We start from the raw sequence: 22132 nt of genomic DNA on the forward strand, positions 1-22132 counted from the left end.
TCACTTTTATTGGATGAATTAGAAGTTTATGTGCAGTTATCTGCTCTTTGGAGTTTGAGTCAAATAGGATCTCTGTTTATTGCACATTCATTGGTTTCTTTTCAGACCTTTACACTTTCGTTGTATTGCTTTACATTAACTTGTTAGTGATTGTTATGAATTATATATTTTATGGTAGTTCCAAATTAAAAAAGGTTGTTGAAACGTTCGGTATTGTCGAGAATTGGGAAGCCGAAAAAGAGCCTTTACACTTTCGTTGTATTGCTTTACATTAACTTGTTAGTGATTGTTATGAATTATATATTTTATGGTAGTTCCAAATTAATAAAGGTTGTTGAAACGTTCGGTATTGTCGAGAATTGGGAAGCCGAAAAAAATCTGGTGTTTGACTTCAATTTCTTTAGCCTGTAATTTTTAAGAAATGCATAAGGAAGAAGAGTTTCGGACAATAAGAGTGGACGAGAAACATGAAGAAACGTTAATTCAATGATTTTGAAGTTACAGTGAATGGGTGCTGGATGAGCGTGAATATTGAGAAATGCTTTGGAAAAAATTATTTGCATAAATGGCATTGTGCTATTTGGGGTCTTTCTATTTTTGCGAAAGCTAGTGACAGTGTGTTGTCCTGGAATACTTATATAGAATGTTGTTTGCTGCATATGTTCTGACTGGCTTAGGAGAAGACGGGAATTACAGATGTCACTTAGAAAGTGGAATTATCTGTAGAAAATACATGTAACAGAGATTGAACTTTTGTATGATAAGGAGTGAAGTGGATTTGTGAAAGAAGAGTGACATCGTTTTAGTTATCTCTCTTTTGGATAATTGTGAGTATTTGTAGAGAGGTTGAGGGAGTCACCTTAAATATGGAAACAGTTTTCTGTGATCTCATTTTTTGAGATGATACATGTTTGTGCTAGAATTGGTTATAAGTTAAAAATTAATTGAAGTAAAGAAATGTGTTGCACATAAATATGTAGGATAGATGTTCTAGTTTATTTATTGTTGGAATACATGCTTGCTAGTGAGCCAGCCATACAAAACAACTGACTGCTAAATTGCGAAGGATAGAAAGACGGGCGGGTGCCACATAAAAGGCCTTTATACAAAACCTTGTCGAATATCTTTGAATTGTTTAGAGCAATTATTTACCTTTTTCTAAATTTGTGCACAGAAGGGTCAGTGTGGTTGGTAATGATGCAAATCATACTGTCGATCATTAATCATACAGAACGTTTCGAGATAGTGAAAAAATTTGACAGGAAAATATGATAATAATTGTAGGGCAGATATTTTACCTTTCTTAGGAATTAGCTAGATATGATCGAACTTCCGCGCAGCAAGAGTACAAGTTTCTGATTTATTTGAAAAATGTACCAGGAAGCGTGTTAATGTTAAGATTGTTCATTTTTTTTTTTATTGAAAGCAACGAAGGCACCATATAGAGAAACTAGTTACCAAATTGCGATAAACAAGAGAACTGACTGCCAAAGGGTTAGAAGGCCTTTGTACAAAATCCGTTCTAATACCTCTGAATTGTTTAGAGTAATTGAGGTGTGTTCGGTATAGTGGAAGATTTACAAAGATCGTGAGTGCAGGAATTGGAGGAAAACGATGCTTCCTAAGTCCACTTAGTCTTTATAAAAGTTGAAAGAGAAATTATTGCTACCATTTTCGCATTTGGATGTGGAAGTGATGGTAGTAGTACGGACGTGGCAGTAAGGAATGATTACAATACTGTGATTGGAACAATTAATTAGGACTAGAATATTTAAAACAATAGTCTAACAAGAATAAAAATGACACTTTGACACTGCCCAAACAGCGCCAGGCCAAAGAGAGAGAGAGAGAGAGAGAGAGAGAGAGAGAGAGAGAGAGAGAGAGAGGGTTTTCGTTAGAAGAGAGTTATCAAGTTATGGTGACACATCTAGAGAACAGATTACATTAACTGTGTGTTTTGAGAAGTTCTGGGTAACTGATATACTAGTAGGCAAATAGACAATTTGTACGAGATTATTAGGATAGCAAAACCTTAAAATAACTTACAATTGAAATTGTATTTATATTAAGAAAAGATAACTCGCAATTCACTACAAAATTCTTTTATTTTTCAATATATTCATCCCAAAGTTCAATACTATTATTATATTTAATCTACAAAGGGTTAACAACAAATATGACTCCGTCCGATTTATAACTCTGCCGAACACTTTGCAGTAGCATAACTGAGTGATACTTCTCCCAACACGCTAGTTATTCTTTCATGAATTTCGTTAGCATTCCTCTTTGGCTAAAAATTTGATTACTGAACGATGCGCGATTTGTTGGATATTCGTTCTCCTTCCTATCAACGAAAAATAAAATTTTAGAAATTGCATAAGACATTGACACGCATTTTTTCATGTGATTTTTATAAGGTATTAAGCTATCAAAATAACCTATTCTATAATTTATTAATACATTTTATGTACCCTCTTCACAGAACTTTTTGTCCACTCTCGTGTTTACAGGGAAATTATGTGTGAGGATGGATACCGTAACTAATTTCATGGAGAAAATAGTTTGGTCTGTGCAGTTGTTGATGTTACATTTTGACTATGCCTCACTGTTTCTCCTATTTCTGATCTTGCTCCACACATCTACGTAAAAGCACAATGCTGAACTATTTTGCCGTCTGTATGCTAGTGACATCTGCGGCAATTATTGTAAAATTTCGATATTATAGACTTAAAAAAGTTCAAAAATATATTCTTGAGATATTTGGAAATAGTTTGGGAACTGATGCTGTTGTTGTTATTTGGTTTTTAGGAGCATTAGCAACTAAGGCCATATTGCTCGGGAATATGCGGTGGTCATTCCCTGACCTTTCCGCATCCTCCGTATTTGGTGGTGACCGGCTCGAACCCCGGTTTACATCAAGAAGCGTGTGCTACGCTCTGCTGCCCCTTCCCACCTGGCTACGGAGGCGCCTGGGAACTGATGCTTACACGGTTGAATTCTCGAGAAACTGCCTACTTTGTCAATTGGAAAAAGCTGACCAGGGCAAACTTGCCAGAGAGAAACCTTTTAACCTTTTTAAACTGTGCTATAGTTGGAAAAATAGTCATTTTGAGTTATGTACAGTGAAATCACTAAGTAAAATGACTTAATTTGACGAAAAGTAGATTGGAAGAGATTTGAGGAAAGTCAAAGATCAGAGTGGTTTGTTAACCTTAACGATAAAGGCAGTAAATGAATTAAGATAAAGGCAGTAAATTATCTGAATGGGGTAGCAAGGCTGTGAGCTAAAGGAGGCCAAAAAGAAAATATTTTAGATTAAGAAGTCTGGCAAGGAATAACATATGTACAAGCACACCACGTTTAAAAGGGAAGTGATTAGAGTGAATAATTAGGGCAAGTGTGATGAGAGGTACTCTGAGGAAAGCTATAGTTAAAGATTTTGTAAAAAGAAGAAGAAGAAAAAAAAAAGTAAGTGGGTCTTAGAAGATTGTGATTGGAAACAGATTTCAATGAGATCAAAATTGCGACTTATATTTGTGAAGTGTATTAGGTCGTTTTGGACAGGCTTCATTTTTTTTTTTTTTTTTGTTCTTGATTTTGTTTGTGACCATTTTAATATGGAATAATACTGTAATTCTGATCAGATTTAATGTAAAGGGTAAAGAGTAACCCTCTGCGTGGTATTAATAAAATCAGAAAACTAAAAAGGAAAGAAGCTGCTGAGTAAAACTTTCCAGTTGTCTATTATTGGACATCTTCGGGACCCGTTAGGGTCAAACACCATCTGGCGTTTGTTAGCATTTTCGTTTACGTTCACCGAAACTGAATATTAGAAATCTTTATTGCAATAATAATAATACAAATCGATACACGTTATGATATATTCAGTTTCATGATATATATTCAATTGTATGATATATTTCGATATTATGATTATCGCTTTCTTCTACATGTTTTTTGGTATTGAGTAGTTAACAGAGAATTTCTTTATTTTACAAGAAAAAGTTACTTTCCATTATTACAAATTAGCTTGTGTAGTTTAATAGCAGTACGTTAGTGTAATTTAAGTGGATAATGCGAAGGTGTTTTTCCTAAATCTGGACAGCCCGAGTTCTTTGGAATTAAACAAATATCAGTTTAAATAAATGAGTACTATTTATAACTAATAAAGAATTTGTGAATTTCTTACCTTTTTTTTTTTTTTTTAAATGTGTTATTAATAAATGTATTTTATTAGAAACAAACATAACTTCTTTGTATCATAGCATATTATTTTATTCAATAATCATTGGAGCAGAAAGCGTTCACTTCCATAGTATTGTTCCAGTTTTGTTTGTTTATTTATAAAACCTTGAATACTGTATTCAGGTGTTATTTATTTATTATTATTTTTTTAATAAACATGCAAAATAAAATTGAGAATTGGCAAACCACTAGACTGACAAATGAAATTTGTCAGTCTAGTGGTTTGCCAATAATAAACCATTTTATAATAAACAATTAATAAACCATTTGAACTAAAACCTGAACCACAAGTATACGTCTAGTCTTCGTAAAAATAGAAAAGAAGAAGTAATCTTAGCCAGAGCCCGAATAAGTCATATTCAGCTCACACACACACACACACACACACACACACACACACACACACACACACATATATATATATATATATATATATATATATTTTTTTTTTTGTTTGGCTGGTGCAGCATAAGCCGTAGGCTTCCTTGCACCATGTGGCCGTTGCTGATACTAATACTAATCTCTACCAGCTTACAGGAAATGATCCTCCGCACTGTGCGCAGTAAAACGTATACTCTTTGAATGTAGCTTGTTCAACAATGTCCGACGAACGTATTTTAGTTTCATTTCATATCTACAGCAACCTCCGTCTCTCAATAGCATCATAGGTAAAGAAGCAAATCTCTCTGAATTATTTCTCTATCCAGGGGCTCACATCTGGTAAATATGGGCATGGTAACACCCAGGGTCCTGAGCTAGATATCATCATTCTTCTCTTTTTTGGTGATTCCCTTCTACTTCTGACTCTCTCTCTCTCTCTCTCTCTCTCTCTCTCTCTCTCTCTAACTCGGAATTTTTTTTTAGCTGGACAGCTTAAGCCTCAGGCTTTCTTGCACTATGTGGCTAATAATAATAATGCAAATTCAAATGTATGACCGTTTCTAACTGCTCCCCGTTCAGTTTTCATAAGTGAACTGAATTAATTTGGAAGGCGCAATATGGCCTAAGTAACCCTTGCGCCAGAAAATACCCCCCCCACACACACACAAGCGCCTCCGTGGGCAGGAGCAGCAGTGTATAGCACACGCTTCTTGATTAGACCGGGGTTCGAGCTCGTGACCACCAAATACGGAGGATGCGGAAAGGTCAGGGAATGACCACCGCATATCCCCAGAGCAATATGGCCTTAGTTGCTAATGCTCCTAAAAACCATAACACACACACACACACACACACACACACACACACACACACACACACACACACACACACACACACACACACACACTAGGAGCAATATCACAGGAGTGAAGGCTGTCTGGCTCCAATGATTATGAATAAAATAATATGCAGTGACACGAAGAAGTTCAGTTTCCAGTAAAATAATTTTTTAATAACATATATATATATATATTTTTTTTTTAAGTTAGGAAACTCACAAACACTTTAATAGTCATAATTAGTACTCAATCCTTTGAACTGATATTTAATTACGTGAATTATTTGCCTTTGCTATAAATATGCTTGATATGTGAAAAACTTTTTATGATACTCTCATAAATGTCTGCATCTTATTTGCACAGGTCCAGCTCAATATAATGAAGTAAGAAAAAAAAAAAAAAAAAAAACTAGAATAGAAGTAGCCAGCACAAAGGAAAACATGGATGTCACAAATTTGGAGCATAGTATTTTGGGTCAGGCGCCACCGGTGGTAACACCAGTACTGTGTTTTGTTCTGTTGTTGTGTCTCTGGCTGCTTGGCCGCAGGGCCACTAGTGGGATCCTACGTTGCCCGCCACCACCACTGGGAGGTGAGCCAGGCTGCCCGTTATACTCTGGTTGGTCTCTGTCAGGAAGCTCAGGCGACCCTGGCAGAGACCAAGTTAAAAAAAAAAAAAAAAAAAAAAACGTTGAAGAGAGCACACTAGGAATTAGAGTAAGAGTAGAGTGGGTCAGAATGTAGGGTAAGTAACAGAGATGGACCAAGGTGAAGGGCCCACCCGGACAAATTTGGAGCACTGAGGGTTCAAGTTTTTCACAAAAAAAAAAAAAAAAAAAAAAAGGGGGGGGGGGTATGGATCAAAAGTTATTCACAAACGTACGAAAGATGGTATGATCCTGCGCCTTTTAAATACCTGATAAATTTTTGGTCCTTCAGCAGTTTAAATAGGATCGACAACCCATAAAAATCTGATGATCCCCGCTCGGGATGACCGATGGAAGCGACAACTCCAGACAGAAGTGTGTAAAAAATTGGAGGCCTTGTTATGCAGGATAGATTTTTTTTTTTTTTTGTCATTTAGAGCCACCTGAGAATTACCGATCCACCTGCCTGTGTTATGTGTGTGCATTGCGTGTGTCCTCTGGTCGGTTTGCCTGTTTTGCTGGGCGAAAAACTTGAGTTTCTATGGAGAAAAACCCTACTATCCTCGTCTGAGACTGATTAACCCAGCCATGGAGTGAAAAAGTCCTTAAAAGTTCTTCGGATCATTGACGTAACGCGATCCTTTTCCATCACATCGGGTATGGGGAGAACAGTGATTATGACCACTGTGCTACCGGCAAAGACAGGATGGATGGATGTATTAAAGTGCCAAAGAATGTAATATTCCTGTGCGGTCGATACCGACTATCCTCCACGAACACTTGACCATGTTAAAAGTCAAGTGTTCATGGAGGATAAACAGTTCTTGCCGAGTGTCAAGAATGCTCTCACACCACTTCAGGAACAGTGCAGGGCGCAAATTTGTGAGGAAAATTTACACATCCATGGTGAAGACCCACGACAGTTTCTTTCAAGAATTGCAACTGGTGATGAACCGCGTTTTCTTCACTGTGATCAGGACAGAAAAGGGGGGGGATCCATCAATTACCACTGCCTAAAAAATTCAGGACTGAACTTTTGCGCCGTAAAGATATGGATGAAATTCTTTGATAGACTGCATTACACATGAGAAAATAATCATTGGTGCTTATGCTGCTGTTTTCAGAAATGTGAGAGTGGCCATAAAGGAACAGAGAAGAGGGAAATGACAAGAGTTGTCTTTGCTCCGTTGTGGCAGTGCTCCTATAACACAAATTCTTTAAAGTATTTACTGTTCTGAGAGATTGCGGATTCTAGGAGTTAACCAACACTCTGCAGGCCAGATCTGGCCCTCAGTGATTATTTCCTCTTCAGAAATCTGGAGAAACACCTGTATGGGCATCGATTTTTAAGTGATAAGGGTTTTTTTCAGAGACCAGAATAGAAACTACTTTTTTTACTCCTACATTTTGAGTGCACTCAAAATGTAGGACATATATTGAACTCAAGGGGACATATACTGAGTAAAAAAAAAAGTAATATATATATGTATATATTTTTTTATAACAATAATAAGCTATGTTGTTTCTTTATTACTGAGGTAGATACTTTTTTGAGCGACCCTCGTATGTTTACACCTCTAACTCATTTTTATAGATGATATGTATATTAAAAATAAATATATTTTTACTTTCAAAGAGGTTACAGAAATGCCTTGAGTTTGTTCCAATTAAATGCATAAATGACCTAAGTTTATTTGCAATAGTTTCTTGAGAAGGAACTTAAACCACATGTACGATTAACCCAATGGAGGTATTTGTTGTACGATTTGTATATTTTACTGCCTGTCATATCAAAATAATGCTGAAATAGGGTTTTTTTTTTTTTTTTTCTGCTGGGTTAATTTTGTTCCGAGTTACATATCACTCATGTTGTTTTAATAGCCTGATTCTTTATCTCATTTTTAATTTTTTTGAATTGATACAGATTTGTATGATTGCTTCTAGAGCCAAAATGCACACTATTGTAAATCATCACCATCGTTCATTCATCAGTTGACAAATATATACAAGAAAATAAGCAAAACAAACATTTGCAAAACATTAGCAGAAAACATGCAAGTTACAGAGCGGCAGTTGAACCATTGCAGTACTGACTAATATTGAAGAGTGTGGCAAGTTACACTGACCACTAATGAAGATGATCCAGGTTCGTCACTGTTTTCTTTACAATCATTGAGATAAGTGAGGGGAGGCGAGATCCTAAAGCTATCTTAGTATCGACATAGAGGAGTAAAATTACTTTGATGCTATGGCGATTCGGATTCGATAAGTTCTTCATCTGTGATAAACACTAATGAAACTTTTTAACATCAATGAAAGTGGGAGCTGCATTGACCTCACACGCTGCCGTGAGAATTGCGTAGTTAAATAACACGTGACGTAGTTTTTGAAGCCAGCCCATCTTCGGGACAGCCTGCTCGAAAAGAACCCACGTGCAGCTTCTTCTCTTCCATGCTTCCCACTCATCCGTTCAAGATTGATAGTTGTTTCGGGCCATGGCCGCCTTGACAAAGTACGCGTCCCGTGGGCGGAAGCAGGCCGCGAGACTGCGTGGACGGAAGAAAAGAGTTGAACCACTTCTTAAAGCTGAACACTTATTCGCAGCACATAGAGCTCAAGCATTTGTGTCTGGCTATCGCCAGTTTTGTGCTGTATATTGATTTGTTCCAGCCACGTGCTGTATCGTCTGGCGCGCGCATCTTGGCACGTGCATCAGCTTACTCCGCGTGTTTCCTTGTTTTGTTTGCTCGCGTTACGAAGGAGATGCTTGAGTAGTGTCGTGTTTACGTGGCAGGCATCGCACCATGCTTCATTTATCTACATAGAACTGTCGGGATAGTTGATCAACGACACCTTCTCAATGTCTTCACTAGGTAAGAATAAAAATACACGACATTACTTAGACTAAGTACATCTCTGTGTGCATATATATACGCACAGACATGTACGTGTGTATATGTTTTTCACCTGTGTAATAACCGTTATCAAGAGAGTTGAGTGCTTTTATGCAGCCATGTAAACAGTTAATTAATTCTCAGTATTTCAGAGAATACTAATTAACCCTTTTGTCGATTGATACAAGTGAGTGTGCACATGATCATAGATTTCCCTTCATATATATTTATATTTCTTTAAAAATGCATAGGGCGTCATTGCGATGTAAATTAAACGCTTATCTGGGTGACTACATCTAGATTTAATCATCTTGTTTCAAAAAGGAAAGTTCATCTATTGCTTATTATGTGAAATTTGGTAACAACAGAATCCATTAAAACCATATTGGAATAAGTCAGTTATTTTTCTTGTAATTATTATTCATCTGTGCAGAGCATACTTAATACATTTGCTTTTTTTTATTTAGTTCTTTCTCTTATGAGATATTGTGTAATATTTGAATTTTTTCGTCATATGTATTATAGTATCTCTGAGCAATCCAGCAGCGTTGCAGAGACATTATTGGTCATTGGTCACTGGATCCCCAACTGATTTTGTTTAAGTTACTGTCAAGAGATAGATGTATTAAATGGGTTTATCTGCATAGTAATCGCTTAACAGAGAAATACCTCTTTATTAGAACGTGTGAACTTTGGTGAAGTGGTTATGTTCTTGCCCAATAGTTTTTGGGGAACAGCGTCCCAGTGTGGTATTCAAATATCACCGTGAATGCTCTTTATTTTTGTTTCGTTATTACACGCTTTCAGATTACAATTGATAAAATATATATTTCATTAATTTCTAGTCCACATAACATTTTACACCATCCACATTGTTATGTATTAAAACAAAGTACACACAATGGTCGGAATTTATCTAACTGATTACTTCATGAAGGTACAAAACCAATTTTTGAAACAGATATCAATTTTATCATTGATAACTGGCTTAATTCTCTGCTGATGATCATAAAATGCAGACAATGATTGGGAATTTGAGAAGAAATAACTGAAATTTCAACGGAAATAATGGCCATAAAGGGAATTCTGGAAAATTCTAGGTGTTAATGCACCACATAAAGCTCAACAAGCCGCTCATCATGTCAAGGGTTCAGCTAAAAGCCAGCGTTGTGTTTGAAAGAAAAAGAGGAAAAGAAATGGCCACAAAACGATGGTTGAAAGTGCCATGAATGGCATCAAAAGTTCTCTGGCTCATTCTCATTTAAAAAAATTTTAAAATGATATAAAGTGTATTCGGTATAGTACTTACAAAATTTTTAATTCAGTAAGTACCTATTCAAATTCTTTTCAATCAAATTTCGCAGCTTTCCGGTGTAGTATTAAAAGGATTATCTATAAGTGTAACATTCCAGAGTTAATACTACAATCACTAATGCATTATTGCAATTTGATTACCCAAAGACTGTATATCTTTGTGGCTTAATGGATTTTCCATTCACTACTTAAGTTTTTTTTCATTTTTATGTATTTTGTTTAATTAATTTTAAATTATCCACTTCGCCCTTCAATAGCAGAATATGCCAGTGGCGAAAGAGCATATTAACATTATGACGAATTTCGCTATGGGAAAAAAAAAAAATTCATAACAACATAAAAATATATATAAAAATACAGTATGAAGTAAATTATAAAGGGTTCATTTCCTATCGACAAGGAAGGACCTTTTATCACTTCTTGATTTTTTTCATTCACAGACAACCCCGAGTTAGAATAAACGATCACTGATACCTAAGGGGACTGAAGTTTACTTTGATGTTGATTTAAGCAACCTAACCCAAACCAAGGGATTTAAAAATTGCCAGTTGCTTATAGGAATTGAGATTAGTAATTGGCAGATTGCTCTCTAAGAACAGCATTGTTCCTCGATTAAAAATAGATTTAACCGGGATGCTATAGAAGCACTTGAAAATAGCTCCTCTAAGGATTGGGCAACCAATTGCTGATTCACAGTTGCATACCTCCCACCTATTTATTCAGCAGTGTATTTGTTTCTATGAGTGATTTGATGAATAAGTGCCTCTGCATTTTGACGTTTATTTTGAGGTCGAAATGAACAACGATAATTTTCTCGTTGTTGTTCGTTAAATGGGGAGGGTACACATGAAGTGCTCTTTTGATACGATTTCATGACACATGTCTAAGATTAAAAGTGCAGATTTTTAAACGTATTAGCAAACTACTAAAATTTTTTAAGCAATATAATGTTTCTTGTAATTTTTTTATGTTTTACTGATTTTTTTTATATTAGGTAATGATTATATTCTTATCAAAATTATTAGTAAACTTTTCAGACCTGGTTGTGTCGGAATGTAAACAGAATAGTTTTAAGTTCCTTTCCTCCACCCCTGTCACAAAGATGTCGAATCTCCTTGTAATACCTTGCCCTGTTATTGATTTAGTACAATGGTCAAATACGTTGGAGTGCCATTTTCGGAATGATTTCGCACAGCTGTATCCACTAGTTACCTTTCTCGACTTCTCAGAAATTGTCTAAAACGATTCCTAGTCTGCATGTGTGTGTGGAAGAATTCTTTTCTTAAGACAGAATTCAGAATTATCTTGTACTGATAGTTTAATTGTGATATTGGAACCAGCTCAGATTAGTTTAGCTCTTGCTGTTAGATTTTAATTCACTGCAAAAACTTCTTGATGATTTTTTACAGTATTTGACCTCCTTCATCTGTCATACCGCTACCTTTCGTGTTCCTAATATAAATTTTCATGGTATGTCTGTGAAAATATGACTACTTTCATAAATTTTATTTTTTTTAATAGATAATTAGCAATACATCAAGAGCGGTTTTGCTAATCACACAGTTGAATTGTTTCCGCGGCTATCAGCCTTTCTGATGCAGGTTATAGCTTTCAGAAATTAGTAGTGCGGCTACCAATCCCCGCAGTTGGAAGTTTTAGCTTACCCTGTGATGACCTAGGTGAGGCTGAATATTTATCTACGCAGTGAAAAAACTTAGTTGGCCTGCATCCGGATGATGGAATGACCCGAGTAGCGAAAGCGGTTCTTTATATGGAAGTTAGTGGCCCCACCACTTTTTTTTTTATATATTCTTTTAGTGCTGTTAATCATATCACTTATTGATGTGTAAATTAAAGATTAGAGTAAGGGTGTGCAATTTACGGCACTCGCACTAATAAACTGCTACGAAATGGATTCATTTAATTATTCAAATGTTACGAAAGTCGTAACGAAGGAAGATACGTTTGCCTCGTTTTAATTTAATTTTAAAAACTTGAACTTTACAAGTGGTAAATGAGTTAGAACCCTTCCTCCCCCACTTATGTTAGTTATAAAATTACGTATAATTAGTTATGAAGTTGACATTTACTTTGGCATTTTATTAAACTACCATTACGTAAAGAAGATTGAAACTAATCGAACAAGTTAGTTGCATAGCATCATTTAGTAATTTTTAGTTCGTAGTAAATCACCTAAGTAGGTGAAATGGCATCGTTTTTATTATACCATATTGTGAATGTCTTCACAACGAGTTGCCCTGATATTGCACTACCTGGAATAAGCAACGCTCCGCCAGTGGAGAAGATTATTGTTAATTTATTCTCGGCGGATATCACCACCCAGACGCACCGTTTGCAAAAGGATAAAAACTCTGTTATCCACATCCTGTCTCTATTAGACTCAGAAAAGCAAAAAAGTAGAGGAAAGAGATAGTAAGAGAGGAAGAAGAAATGCCGTTGAAAGAGGAAAGGGGCATTTACTCCTTACAGTCACTCAACTAGATCACTGGGCATGCCTATGCGCTGCCAGAGGGAAGAGTGGAGCGGCAGGAGGGAAGGAGACAGCAGGGCCGTCACCTCACCCTGCCAGGGAGGGGAGGAGAATGCAGGCTGAGACGAGGGCATCCAGCCCAGTTCGCCATATGGCTCAGCAGTTATATTTTTTAGTCATAATTAGGGGTCACTCCTGGGGTGAAACCCAGTCTTGAGAATCATGTCCGGGAGTCATGTCTTCACTTCTGTCTTTTTGTATATTCCTTGATGAGTTGCTCTTCTGGGGAATCACCAGGCTTGATGGTGTTATCTCAGATCTTCAGATCTGATGTGTGTCTCTTTAATGCATTTCTTGTTGATTTGCTGTCTTTGGGGAATCAGCGGTGTCGCAACACCACATCTGATGTTTGCCTCTTAGTGCACTCCTTGATAAATTGCTATCATTGTTTTTCGTCTACTCAATAATGCCTCCGCAAATTTGCTGAGGGCAGCAAATTCCTCCTTGGCGTCACGTAGGCGGTATTCTTGGTTTGCAGGAGTGTATCTTATTCTCGTGATGAGTTCTCCTCTTAGGTCTTCATATAATTTGCACTCATGGATGATGTGCTTCCAGGTTTCTATCTCGCCACAGGAGCAGTAACATTCCTCAATGATATCCATACCATGGAGATTTTCTTTAAAAGATCCATGGCCTGTGAGGAGGAAGGTGATGTTCAGTCCTGGGCAAAGCCATTCTGGAGCCTTTGGTTATAGTTTCGTGACATTATATATGAATTTAGGGTGATCTTGTCTTTACTTGTCTCGCTCCGCCTAGTCTGCCACTGTTGCGTTAGATGATCCGATATTCTTGCTTTTTTTTTTTTTTTATACTCATTAGTCAAATCCATTGTGTATCCATTCATTGTTATGGGAATTTTCCGTGAAAGGTGGTACATCAGTCCACATCGGAACACCTCAAGGTCCAGCGGGAGAGCTCCCGTTAGGACTTGAAGATCCGCAGTGCTTGTTGTGCTGCTTGCCCTGGAGATCGTGAGGAGGATGTTTCTTTGGTTTGTCTCTAGTAATCGTCTGTTGACCGCGGTTCCTGCCTTTAAGAATCAGGCAGGGGCTCCGTAGGTTATGACTGGTGTAAAAAGCGTTTGGTAGTAGAGGGATAGAGTTCTAATAGGGACAGAGCTAGATGTGGATAACAGAGTTTATCCCACAAATTTCTACAAAAAAAGCCTTGAAACGGTGCCGTATGGGTGGTGGTATCCGCCGAGAATAAGTAATGTTAGTCTTCTCCACTGGCGAAGGGTTGCTTATTCGATGTAGTGCAATATCAGGGCAACTCGTTGTGAAGACAGTCACAATATGAGATATAACAAAAATGATGCTATTTCACCTACTTTGGTGAAATAGCATCATTTAGTGCACAGCATCATGTTACGAACTAACATGATGCTGTGCACTAACTTGTTCGACTGGTGAATTTTCCGTAGTCTGAGCCCTAAACATTTTTAAGAAAATTGAAACGAAAAGTTGCTGAAAAGCACAAGATAACTAGTTTTAAATAAAGGTATGCTGCTGTGTGCTGTTCATTTACATTAATTTGGAACAATTTGTTTAAGTAACTTCTTTACACGTCAGACGTTTCAGAATTCTCTAGCCCATTTCACTTTTTTTGTTTTGGTTTCTTGCTGGCAGCTTGTTAAGTCTTCTTTGTATTATAGTCTCCGATTGGGGAAGCCATAGAGCTCTGACACGTTTGCCTTGTAAATAAGTTAGGTAAAGAAGTTCTTTCAGTTTCAAATAGTAAATCGTAAATCACTACCTAAAGTTTGTAAAAATTCATATTGACTATCGCATGTATTGTATGTTCATCACCGCTATTAGTGAAATTATCTTTTGATATCACTTATTTTCTGTGAATAATTGTTATATAAATAACTTGAAGTAGACTTAGCTAAGTTTAGCGCAAAGGCCTCAAGTTATGAAAGCTACAAAGTCATTGTATATGTCGAGCTCGTTCTTTATATTTCTGTTTCCAAACTGAGTTTGCAAGTGCATCGATCTCATATTGTGGAAGCATTCTTGACGAGTTCTCTTTGGTATTGACCAAACTAGTCAAGGAAAATTCTACTTTACTTACTGCAATTTCTTGCATCTCACATATTGTGGATATATCTCGTCACTGGTTTCTCAGGCCTTCATAATGTCTACGTGCCCACCGATGAGACCCTAATTCGAAACCTGAAGCTAAAATGAGATTGTGAGTTCGACCACAACAAAAGAGGCGAAACCTCGACTCTTTTGAAACAATATACTTCTCCATTGGAGCAGTATCTTTTATTTAGAGGAGTGCAATACCAAGGCAACTTGTGGCTAAGCGCCACGATATGAAATTGATGCAATACGTAGTAAACCCAGTTTTCTCATTTCTGTATAGAAAGAGGCTATGCCCGACAAGTACAATTACTATATAAATTATTTAATTAATTTAGCACGCCATTTTTGTAAGTTTGCTGACTTCTAGGTTAAAATAAAATCAAATTCTATACTGTCGCACATGTGTGTCTTTTTTTTTTTTTTTTTTGTATAATTTTTTTTTTTTATTTTTGGCAAAGAATATTAACAAAAGTCGTTGCAGTTCACAAAAAAAAAGAGACTTCCTTCCTAATGTGCACCGCTGCCAATTGAAATAATTTTTTAAAAATCGTAGTTTATTAGTTTTCTAGCATGAACAATATCCACCATTTCCGCGTATCTCCCCTTTGCTTAATCAGCTTGATAGTCGCTGAGTCCATTCATTTTCTCACTTTGTGATAGACGAGAAAAGAAAAAGGAATTCCGTAGTACGACTAGCTCGTACCGACTGGTTTCTCATTGCTGTTGCCACGCGGCCAAAATAGAAGTCAGGCAGTGTACACACGCGCATGCATGCACACCTGCTCTGTCAGCTATTTTCGTTTCTTCCTGCCGGCACTTTTTGAACCAGTTTATTGCCATGTCGGTCGTTGCTACGTCATTGCAGAGACGAGGTGAATTTTGGCAACGGATACGTCTTCTGTAAAGACGGCACCTTTAGGCGTAGAAAGTTTGATAGAATTGCGTAGTTGGGTCTTATGGTTTTATTTGTGCGCAGGATATTTAAAACGCAAATGGAAGCGCGTTTTCCACAATTCATTGTTTAATATCCAATCGAATAAGAAGAAAATCTTTATTGTACACTAAAGATACAATAATGTGCCCGCCACAGCCAGGAGGCCAGGGGCTTGACTTTGATATAGGGTAATATAAAAATATGTACAGTATATATAACATAACATGAAATTAACTTAAAAACGTACCATTAACCATTCAATAGATATGAATATAAGACATACAGTACACCAAGGTATGTACACGTTCATATGTACAAAGCACATACCTGTATTTCAGGATATTCACACAAGATTAATGGTAATAAGTTGCAACTTATTAACAATGTATATAGTCCCTTGTGGGTATTTTATCTGAAGATTTGATCTTCCCCTCTTCTGATAGAGAAAGAGAAACTGCCAAATGTTTCAGTACCAGCTTCACAAACCGTTCCTTTAGGTTTATAACAGACTTCCATAATTCTGTGATTGAGTAACACAACCTTCCTTGCACAACTATATGCTACTAAAATACTGCTATACAAATTGGAGCAGTGTGGCGTTAAGGGCAAGTTACTGCTATGGATAGAGGGACGGTTGAATGGGAGAAAATAGAGAGTTATTATTAATCGGGTTGTTGCTCTTCTTGGATAAGTAGTGGTAGTGGAGTACCCAAGGGTTTAGTGCTGGGCCCGTTGTTTTTAATATTTATTAATGATATTGATGAAGTATTAACCCCATACGAAATTGAAAGCTCGCAAACAATAGTGGCCTTCCTTCTTTGTGTCTGCTGTTCTAAAAGAATTATACATGAAGTCACTGTAAAAAAATTCGGATCAACGTTAAAATTTGCTGCTTTCAAATAGTAGCAGGGAAATAGGCAATATGCAGGTGGAAAATTGTATACGTACTTGTCAGGCCTGTCTGAAGAAGGTCAAACATACTAATATGCAATAGTAACTGCGGCTGCTCCTTATGCGGAAACTGCTCTGGATGGTCACAAATCTTTAAAATGTCAAAGTTAGTAAAGAGCGTTACATTTTTGCTCACTGACGGAGGGTATCCCCAAGGAAATCTGAAATCTCACCGGAGAAACCCGGTTCGACGTCTCAAGACGTGAATCGAGCTCAGAAACCGGAGGCCACACAGTCAGCTACATCGACCACTGATACTGAAAGTGCCATTCTGTTCCTCGGACTAATTGACTCTGAGGATACTCCCAGTGAAACCAGTAATGCTAAAGAGATCCCCACGACCAAGCCACCATCGGAACACAGCAGGATCTCAATCCTACCTCACAGATTGGACCCACGCACCCGAGGCCGCCGCGTCGATTTGGACGGCAAGGAGTGTCAGCATGTACCCTGATGCGGAAGTCACAACGGAGACGAATATGCAGTATTCAATAGGGCTGCGAAATAAAAACCTTCCTGTTCGTTCCACCCAACCTCATATAACTGATGAGTTCCTGTTGCCAATGCTGAGTAACTTCAAGGCTGCGCTACTAAAATGTGTACAATCGGAGTTTGATACATTCTACGATAAGTGTTACGAGCTTTTCTCTAGCAAAATTAATGAGGATGTGAAACGCAGCATAAGTCATTCTATTCCTGACTCACAGTGCTGTGGAAAAGCTGCAGAAATCGATCACTACACAGAGAAAATATCGCATTCCCATGCAAAAGGCAATAATATACCTGCAATGTGGTCCTCAACTGACACGTCAAATGAAAAGGTAAAAATTCCAGCGAGTGAGCATTCCATGTCCCTTCCAACCAGCCGTAGCACAGCCATCACGAGTGCCTCACAACCTATACACGTGCACAACTCATCAGTCAATTCATGCAGTCGTGAAGAAAGTCAAGAAATTATGCCATCGGTACCCACGAGAATTGCACCAAGAAGTGACATGAGCCATCATACAGAACCGCTAGCTCACGGCGCTGAAATTCGTCCTAATAAAAAGCCCATCAGAACAACATGGGCAGGGATTGTGGCTAGATCTCAGCCCCGTCCCACTCACAACACTCCATCACCAAAGGTCAAACAGGCACACGAACCAGGTGCACGAATGAAAAATGCATGTGTAACAGGCACGTCAAATTCTTCTAGGCTCAGAGCCATGACGCCACATCGCAACAGAACATCTAAGAATTTTTCCATTTCGAGGCTGCATCTCCTAACAACTCCTGAACAAGTAGCTAACGTTCTCCTCCAAGACATCTACATCAGTGCGGAAGTCACTAAGCTACCTACCAAGAGCAATAATTACGCTTCATTCAAGTTATCCTGTGAAGCAACGTCCGTCGAAACCTCAGTAACCCTTCTTTCTGGCCTATCGGTGTTATTGTCCGACCGTTCTACCCAAGCAGCAGCGTCGGAAGGAGAAACATCGCGGAGCACGCATCGGACACCCGACTAAATGAAATCTGACTCAAGATCCAGGCTGTACATTGGTCGCGCCCCTTTTGCCATACACAAAACAAGACAGTCGGTTCTACCATCGCAGTAGACAATGGCCCCATTTTACCCCATAGCCCAAATTCTCAAAGCAAGCAAGACAAGCTACGCTGGCCGATCCCAACAGTGATCACAATGAGACACCCACGACCTCATGTGGTACTTCCTTTTTTGAGATACAAAAATTTAATTCAAGTGCACCGCTCTGATACCGTAAGTGTAATGTATCAGAACGTTAGGAGCTTGCGAAATAAAAGAGAGACATCTGAGCAAATCCTGCTAGCAGGCGAATTCGATATTTTAGCTATATCCGAAACATGGCTTGAGGATGAGCAGCAGAACATAGTGATAGCTACACCAGCAGGCTATGTGGCAGAGTTCACCTCCAGGAGGAATAGAAGGGGAGGTGGTGTTGCTATGTTCTTCAAAGACGCGGCCTTCAAATTGATCAACACTATCTACAGTGACTCACCAAATTTCGAAGCCCTAGCCATGACACTGTTCAGAAACGCATCCACAATAGATATCTGCATAATGTATCTCCCGCCGGTACCCACAATTGATATCATCACTGAGGCAGCCAACTGGGCAATCACCCACTTTCACCCCTCAGCTCACCATATCACAATCGGGGATTTCAACCTCACTCCAGAGCTCACTGCCCACAAGAAGATCCTTGTTGACTACATGAAGTCAGCAAATATACACCTAATCGATCACAGCCCTAGTAGAGGAGAAAACCACCTTGACTTGTTATTTTCCTCCTAAGCATGTATGATTGAAGAACCACCTGAGACGCACTACAAATCGGATCACGACCCTATCTACGCAAAATTAATTATTCCTGCTCGGGGACCACCTGCCCGAAAAAACGTTCAAACCGCCGTCATCTTCAGCATCAAGCTCCTTAACATCCAAAAATGCCGCAAGCCGCCACCATTATACCTTGGCATGTTCTTGAAACGTGTGACGTCTCGCTTGCGGTAACATTATAGGTAAACACCATTGCACAATATTCCGCATCAAAGAAGATAAGGATCTCATCTTACTCCAAAGCCTGGTGGAATCCAAATGTACACACGGCCTTCCTGTTAAAGCAGCAGCTACACCAGATCTTGTAAAGAACTCAACAGACTTCCGACCGGATATCTTATTCAAGAGCACGAGCGCAAGTTAATAGGGAGAAATTACGAGCAATAACAGCACATCTGGGCACCCAACTTCAAAAAGTGAAAATCCCATACCGCTTCGGATTCCATAGCTTTCCTAGTCAGCTGGGCCCAGCTCAATGGCTAGATCATATTACCAGATTCAATACGCGTGCAGATCAACTAAACTCTCTTATGTCCCGACAATGAATTACAACAAGACATCTTGCATTCCATCACCATCTCTACGCACCAGCTGACAGCAGCGATAAACTCCCTTCCAGCGACAGCAACCGCGGGGGCCGACAAAGTGCCACAATTCATGGTAAAATGCCTCAGTCCATTCATCCTCCAACCGCTCAAGTCCATCTTCAACGGAATTCTAACCACAAGAAATTTTCCTAAAGCCTGGAATAGCTACCTCGTCAGACCATATCCAAAAGTTCGAAACCCCACTCTACCCAGGCACTTTCGGCCGATATCTAACTCCTTAACGCTCCTGAAAATCCTGGAAAAAACTATGCTGCCCACTTTAATGAATCAGATTCTTCGAGATAAGCCGCCACAGATCTACTATGCCATTTGAAACCGATCCACAGTGACGAACCTCCTTGCAACCATATGTAATATATTGCCCGCCTTTGAACAGCAAGAGGAACTGGCAATCACGTGCCTGGATATTGAAGCTGCCTTTGACGCCATCAACGTGTCGGCGCTCCTCCGCTTACTGGAAGACTACTATCTAATCCAAGGTAATATCCTCTGGTTCATAGCATCACTCCTCGATGATAGGGTACTACAAATCGATGCCTATGGACAATCACACAAGAAGGCGATCTCTGCTGGTGTTCCGCAAGGAGGAGTCCTATCTGGCTTATTATTTACAGCTATCATTGCGCCTCTTGTCCGTAACAATGAGAAAATCATCACGTATGCAGATGATATAAAAATTCTAACGCCTATTGCTTCCAAAAATTACCTTGAAGCTACACCAAGCATTTAATGATAGTCTCATCAATATCGCCTCTTACCTCAAACAGTATGAACTCTCGATCAACCCACAAAAAACAAAGCTAATGGTGTTCTCTCTCAGACCAACCCTTACAATAATAGCCCCAACACTTGATGAAATTGTAATATCTGCCACCTCCTACACATGCGGATTTGGGAATAGTATTTGACCCAAAACTCCGGTTTCATGTTCATGTAGACAAGCTGACTTCCAGAGCAGCCTCTCTCCGATGGCTAGCTAAATAACAACTAATTTATGTTAAGGAGCCTCGTTTAATTAAGAAATTCATCAGAACAGTAATCTATTCTCCACTCCTCTATGCTGCTGAAGTGTGGGCATCAGCAACTACTACAACGAAGAAACGAATCCTCGCTGCACAATTCTGGCTACTTAAATGGGCTAACCGGAGAGCTTGTCTCCCACCACAAGACAGAACTACAGCCTTTAGCTACCTCACTGGGGATGCAGCGACTGCCTGATATCATGGAAATACAACGACTGATAGCTACAGTTAAAATGATCATGGGTCAGATCTCAACACCGTCCATTTGGGATTCATGTTACTAGCGAATACCCAAGCCAGAACTTCGGTCAACCCCGATGCTCTGCTCGAGGAATTGGAAGCTTCATACCGCAGACCGCTTCCTTCCAAACCAAATGCTACCGGAAGTACAGCACCTCGACGCTGACTTGCATAGGTTTTGCAGCAATAAAACCTACAGGAAAGAAGTGTTAGCAGTTCGCTCCAATCCTAGAATCGAATAAGAAGTTCGTGTGCCCTCCACATCATCTGCCAAGCTCTCCTGTGCCACGATAAAATTCCTTTGATAGAGAAGTGCCATTCATGTATATTAGATATTTTATTGTAAATAAAATTTTTAAATAATAAAATTGTAAATAAGATATTTTTATTGTAAATATAACCGTATGATGTAACTTGTAAATATAGTTAATACTGCGTAATATGAGGAAGTGTAATGACATGTTTACATTTTTAATTTTACAGTGCATTATCTATTCTGATGTGAGTATTAACTAATTATCGATTCTGATGTGAGCCCCTGGCCGTTGGCCGTGACGGGACAATTGCAACTTCACTTACATCTATATATGTACATTGTATTCATTTAGTTGCATTAAAAATTTTCTCTCTCTCTCTCTCTCTCTCTCACACACTCTCATATCAGGTGTGATGTCTAAGTTTGCAAGTGTGATACATAGTTTGGCTGGATGGTTAATGGCGGTAATCAGGGTATGCTACTGCGACACGGTCTTGAAAGATTAGGCAGATGTGCTGAAAAAAAATCAGTCGAGGTTTAACATTGACAAAAGGAAGCTACTGCATATGGGTAGCAGTAATCCCATATTAATGTATCAACTATATGGTACTATACTCAGGTTAGTGGAAAATTAAAAATGTCTTGGGATTCTTGCGAAGTCAGATATGAAATTCTCTGAGCAGTTCAGACAGGCCGCCAGAAAAGGACATGAGGTTTTGTCAGTGATATACAGAAATTTTGTCATCAGGGATAAGGAAGTGATTAGGCCATGCTTCGAGTACTGCTACAGGTCTGGAAACCT

The 22132-nt window shown here is 38.5% G+C and overlaps 1 protein-coding gene across 5 annotated transcripts in view; it reads left to right on the plus strand.

Moving 5' to 3' along the window:
* LOC150087350 (uncharacterized) overlaps nt 1-22132 on the plus strand; it is a 592205-nt gene that overhangs the window by 231123 nt on the left and 338950 nt on the right. For 2 of the 5 annotated variants that reach the window (XM_090372015.1, XM_090372012.1), the window contains exon 1: nt 8644-8984. The exons of the other annotated variants lie outside the window; for them this stretch is intronic. The gene's annotated coding sequence lies outside the window, so the exon portion shown is untranslated. Of the gene's footprint in view, nt 1-8643; nt 8985-22132 lie in introns of those variants that run through there. 5 annotated transcript variants of the gene reach the window in all.

The sequence above is a fragment of the Mastigoproctus giganteus genome, chromosome 4 (genome assembly GCF_048544385.1).
Source record: "Mastigoproctus giganteus isolate SK-2022 chromosome 4, ASM4854438v1, whole genome shotgun sequence".
Classification (NCBI taxonomy): Eukaryota; Metazoa; Arthropoda; class Arachnida; order Uropygi; family Thelyphonidae; genus Mastigoproctus; species Mastigoproctus giganteus.